The following is a 6,000-nucleotide window of genomic DNA, read 5'->3' on the forward strand; positions in this document are numbered from 1 at the left end:
CCTAATTTTTATGACAATTGCTAAAATTTGGGAAAATATATCGAATTTCTTTAATATTTCAGCTGTTATAAGCAAGTTTACTCTCTGTAGTACTGACACTAATTTGTCTTACAAACACAGGAATTCTAATGAATACTGTTTCCTACAATGTTCATTAAAAGTTAAAAGAAATGGCTACATTAGAATGGTACATACCACATTATCAAAAGATGTTTTTGACAGGAGAGATCCTCTGCTTTGACTGGTCCTTTATAGGAACTGACTCCTCTACTTAGAATTTTATGTATTTGATAATTGAAAGAATTTTTTGCAGCCTAGTTTCTGGGTCCCTCCCTTTTGAACCTTGTTTCTACTTCACTATTAATGTCATTTCAGGGCTGGAATTTTCAATCACAAAATCTCTGACTCTGCACCTTTGCATTACCTTGCAGTGATTCAGCATCATAGGCAGAGAAGTATTTTCGGAAACCCTTCCTATACCAAGCCACCAGCAGTATATTACTATACATGGAACTGACTGAGATACACATGGACAAATCTCACAGAACTCTAAATAAATGTATCCTCAACTCAAGCTTTCTGATAACTGAATTTCCAAAATGCTTATGGTCATATCAACACTGGAAGAAACATTGTGTAAGTCAGTAAGAGTGGAGTAAAAAATATCTTACTTTTGCAAAATTTATAATAGATTATCATATGAGCATATTTAAAAAAAATCTTAGGTCTAAAATAGAAGCTTTGTAACATATGACTATGAATTTACTTCTTTTCTTATCATCTTATATTCATTCACTCATTCATTCATCCATTCATTAATTGAAAAAAAATATTTATTAAAGGTATAACATGTACTGGGCATGGGTAAGAAACCAGTGCATACAAACATAGATTTTAATGAGCAACTATTCTCAGTGAGCATGTATTTTCATAGGGAGGTAAACCTGTATATAATGGACAGAAAATCTAGGGAGTAGCAGACACTGTTCAATGTCTATCAAGTAAACATTCACCAAACTATTTTTTTTTTTGTAAAACAGGGATTGTTTTAGGTAATCTGTCCAAGTCCATACAATCTAGTTCACGAAACCATACATGGTAATTCTACTCTTTGTTTGTGATTGATGCAGGAACAGGCATCAGCTAATGCAATATGTGAGGACCTCAGCTGGAAAGCTGAGTGAACAATTCCTCTCCTTTCTCTGGAATTGTTAAGTCTGGGATGGATGAGTAGAATCACAATAGCCATCTCACAACAGAAGTTATCTCAAATTAGAAGGAGGACAAAGCTGAATATAGAGGGGCAGAGCAGAAATATGGAAACAACACAGGCTTGGGGTTGGTGAGCAGCTAATTAATCAATGCCCAAGCCACCTTACCTATGGACTGACAGTGCTTCAGGGAATTTTGGATTCAAAAGGAGAAATTTAATTTTTTTTAAGTTGTAGGTGGACACAATACCTTTATTTTATTTATTTATATGTGGTGCTGAAGATCAAACCTAGGGCCTCTCTTATACCAGGCGAACGCTCTACCACTGAGCCACAACCCCTGCCCAAGAAATTTTAATAAGCTAGAAAACTTCAAATTAAAGAGTGACAAGCTTTTTATTTATTTATTTTTGCCAGCCACTCTGCTCTATGTAAAATTGTGAAGTTTCATTTTTCATTACTTTAATTCTGTTCCAAATATGAAAAGCAACTGAATACCTCAGAGGGTGATTTGATTATCCTTTTTATAGTTACTACATCTGCACTAATGTATTGGGAGTTATTATGCTGTTTATTTTCTGTAATTTTTCCCAATTAACAGTTATTACCGGGAGCTATCTTTGTTAAATGAGTGCTGCTGCCTGTATCAGAGTGTACAGTAATATAAGGCAGACAACCACAGAAAAGGTCTCTATTTTATATAATAGTCAAGAAGCTAAAATACCACTTTAACACAATTAAAATTTTACACATTTCAAGAACAAGGTGCCAATAAAGTCTGAGTTATCTCAAATTAGAAAAATTTAGCTTAATTAAAGATTATAATTCCAAAGTATTTTAAAACTCTCTCTTTTTTTTTTCTTAAAGGAGAAACAACTTTTTCTTTCAAAGTTTGGGGACTCAGTGGGGTGAAAACTACGCTTGGGAAAGCAGTGTAAACATTTCTGTAAATCTTACAAAAACAAACTAGAAATAGAAGGGGAGCCTTTTGGTGGTGGTGTCCACTAAAATGTAGCTAGGTTACAGGAAGTTACTGGCATTTGTTACATTTTAGCTGAATGCGATGGGTCGTCATCTCTGTGTTCATCAATTCTTATAGTCCAATATGGGAGAAGGCATTTTGTTGTGAACAATTGAGTACTGACAGACAAGCTGTCCGCAGAGTATACAGATGATAGATCAAGAGGAAAATTAGCTCTTATACAGTTTTTCAGTGTCCTTCACTGGAAAAATAGCCAAGTGACTGGTGCCCTGTGCATGGTGAGATTCTGTGTTAGTGTTCATGCTGCTGGAAAATGTATTGCTCAAACTAAACGCACCGTCTATTGAGCACCAATGATTCAACCACGATTTAATAGGGGGATCATTACTTCTGCGAAAGGATTTTCATTCAAGATGAGCAGTAAGGAGTCATGGTCTATGGAGGAAATTGAGACATTACTTGCTCAGCATTGTAAACTCATGTGGCAGTAGAGATAGATATTGCCTGTTCTTTTTGTCAATAAGAAAAGGGTCAATTAAAAAAAAAAACTGGAATGATTCAGGTGGGTTGTCAATACTGACACTTCTAGATATCCTATTAGTCCCTCAAAATTATTTACTTTCTTTAAATTATTTTACTTTTGCCTTTCAAAAGTACACTAAAAAAAATCTGTTGAGGGATCCGAGACTTTTTTTTTTTTTTTATCATCACTTCCACTCATCTTTGACCTGCTTGAGGTCGAGATGGTTTTTGTCACTTCATTCACCTTCCTCTGACATATCAGAGTTCAATCAGCATTGGCTATTGCCTCACCGCCTACCAGGTGATGAGAACTACGGTCTAGGCAAGATGGAAAGGAACAGACTTAATCAATATGAATTATTGAATTAGGTGGGCTATCTACTATTAAGGAATATTTTGGCTCATTTCAGGTCCTAAGTGTGTGATTTGTAATCAGTTATTATAAACTGATAGCTCTGAAATCAGTTATTATAAACTTTTAACTGCTTGACATGTTAGTATTGAGCTGGGCAGGTTTTATGTAATGACTATAACAAAACTTATGGCAGGTTTTATATAATGACTACCACAAACCTTATGGCTACTAGAGGCAAATTATTATTTTTTTTTAAAGAGAGAGAGAGAGAGAGGAATTTTTAATATTTATTTTTTAGTTTTCAGTGGACACAACATCTTTATTTTATTTTTTATTTGGTGCTGAGGATCGAACCAAGTGCCCCGCGCATGCCAGGCGAGTGTGCTACCACTTGAGCCATATCCCCAGCCCAAGGCAAATTATTTTTAAAATTACATATATGATGCATTTTCAATACATGAATTCAGATTATACAAAATTAAGTAGGCCAAAACATGTTAAATTTCTTTTTTCTTGTTTCCAATGAGTAGCAACTTTGAGTCTGGTAAATATCATACCAACTCTGTTTAAGCAAATATAATTCTGCATTTTTAATTTAGTGTCTTCATTTCGAATGTAGTATTTCATTCAAAACAGATGAGTGCACCAGATATTTGGGTAGCTTAAAGAGCCTTTCTAAATCATAGATTTATTCATTCAATAAATGTACACAAATTTACATAAATGGTATTACATTCAAAATTTTCTTTCCAATAGGCTTTTAATCTTTTCATTAAATAATAAAGATATTTCTAAGTCAATTCATCAAAGTCTGCTTCATTTTTAACGACTGCATATTATTCCAAGTTATGAATGTTTAATAATTAATTAAAATTCTTGCACTGGAGGATATTTGCCTCCAGTTTTTCTTTATTGCAAACAATGCTGCTATTGATATCTTGTGCATGTGTTTTTCTCCTATGAAAGTATTTCTGTGGGGGAGAGTTTTTATTGGCTAAAAGTTCCAAATTGAAGATTTGAGATACTGCCAATGCTTTTCAAAGCAGGCTTATCAATTTATACTCCCACCATCAGTGTATGAAAGTGCTTATTTCCATTTATCCCTGCCAGTTCTCATATTATAAATCTTTCTAATTTCTCCTGGTTCAACATCTGGCAATACAATCTTATTGTAGTTTGCATTTTAGTGATTACTATTGAGGTTGAACAGATTTTCATACATTTATTGTCATTTGTACTTATGTAAATTCTTCCTTTTTCCAGTTGATCATTTGCTTTTTTTCTATTGACCATGAACCCATTGTCTTATTATATTTTTCCTTATCTACTTACTTTATCTTTTGTTAAGCCGGATGCTAATTCTGTATATTTTCCTATACCTGTGTGAGGTAGAGTAGTTATGAAAAGTGTTAAATAGGTTTTTACTGTAAAATTAAAACTCAGAACTATACTAAGACATTTTACATGTTCACTTTTACAAAAAAGTAATTTTAATCATGTTTTCTTTCATTTAAAACACCTCAGGGTGCCAGATACTCAGATAGCAAAGGAAGAATGTTCAAGTCCAAGATTCATTTGCTCATTCATTCAATTACTTAAAGTATTGGTGTGGGAAATGTGACCTCTGTCATCAGTTTTCTCCTAGACAAAGGGCATTGATATGTCAACAAAACATGAAAATATAGTAAAATTCTATTTTGGCATTTTTTAGTCAAATGCTTCAGTCTGAAATCACTGAGAATTTGGGGACCCTGACTATTTTCTACTTTTCACAGCTTTTGTGTGACTCATTCATTCAGCAAAATTTGAGTTTCTGTATTGCAAGAAGTAGAGAAATAAAAATAAATTAGAAACTGGATACTTCCCTCAATGAACTGAGAATCCAACAAGACAGAGGGACATGCATACATGTGTAGAGAGATCACAGAAAGCATTGACCATGATTGGTGGTGCACCTGTGTGCCAGACTCCAGAGGTCTGTTTCCACATGGGAATTCTCTTGAGAGAGCATAATAAGGGGCAAGAGAACAAGCATTATGGGATCATGCTAATGAGTCCTTACATAGTAGAGAAGAGGGTGGATTCTGAGCATACATGCCTGTGGCTGTATGGGTTGGTCCATTCTTACCATTGGGTTTATATTAGAGTTGTTTGCACATCTTAGCAGAGACAGAGGAAGGGGAAACAAGTCAAAATTGACGGAGGTTTTCATAAAAACTCTAAAAGACATCCAAGACCAGATGTATACTGGGAGCTCAGTAATCAAGACTAAATCTGAAGATGTAAAAGAGATTCCTCCAGCCATGTCACCACAGAACATCAAGAAGAAACATTTCCCAAAACATGCTCCACCAGCAAACTGCCAATGTAGGGCAAGCAAAAGCTTCCATGGTCTAATAATTTGAGGTTCCAAAGGGTTTAACAGGTATCTTATTGTTGATTCTTCTGAGAACCTTTAGTAGACAAATACTGGACTCAAATTAAATTTTGAACTCAAATTAACCTAAATATAGAGCCCTTGGTATGTTGTTCTAGGGAATCATTTCACAGGGTGGGGAGGAAAGCTTTGGCACACTGAGGGGTCTGGCATCTCTATGTACTTGCCACATATTCCCTTCTATTTATGTTCTGGACAAAATGAAGGCACAGAAAAGAATAGCAGTGGGCACAGTGGTATACTCCTGTAAGTCCCAGAAACTTGGAAGACTGAGGCAGGAGGATCACCAATTCCAAGCTAGCCTGAACAAATTAGTGAGACCCTCAGCAACTCAGGGGGACACTGGCTTCAAAATTTAAAAATTTAAAAATGGATGGGGGTGTGGCTCAGTGGTAGAGACCCATTGGGTTAAGCCCCAGTACCATGAAAAAAAAAACAGAACAAAACAAACTAACTAAAAAACCAACCAAATAAACAAAAAAAAAAAAAAACA

At 34.9% G+C, this 6,000-nt stretch overlaps 1 protein-coding gene across 1 annotated transcript in view; it reads right to left on the reverse strand.

Annotated features, from left to right (window-relative positions):
- The window catches only part of Epha6 (EPH receptor A6), an 800,746-nt gene that overhangs the window by 67,489 nt on the left and 727,257 nt on the right, over positions 1-6,000 (reverse strand). The window lies entirely within an intron of this gene.

The sequence above is a fragment of the Marmota marmota genome, unplaced genomic scaffold (assembly GCF_001458135.2).
Source record: "Marmota marmota marmota unplaced genomic scaffold, marMar, whole genome shotgun sequence".
NCBI classification, from domain to species: domain Eukaryota; kingdom Metazoa; phylum Chordata; class Mammalia; order Rodentia; family Sciuridae; genus Marmota; species Marmota marmota.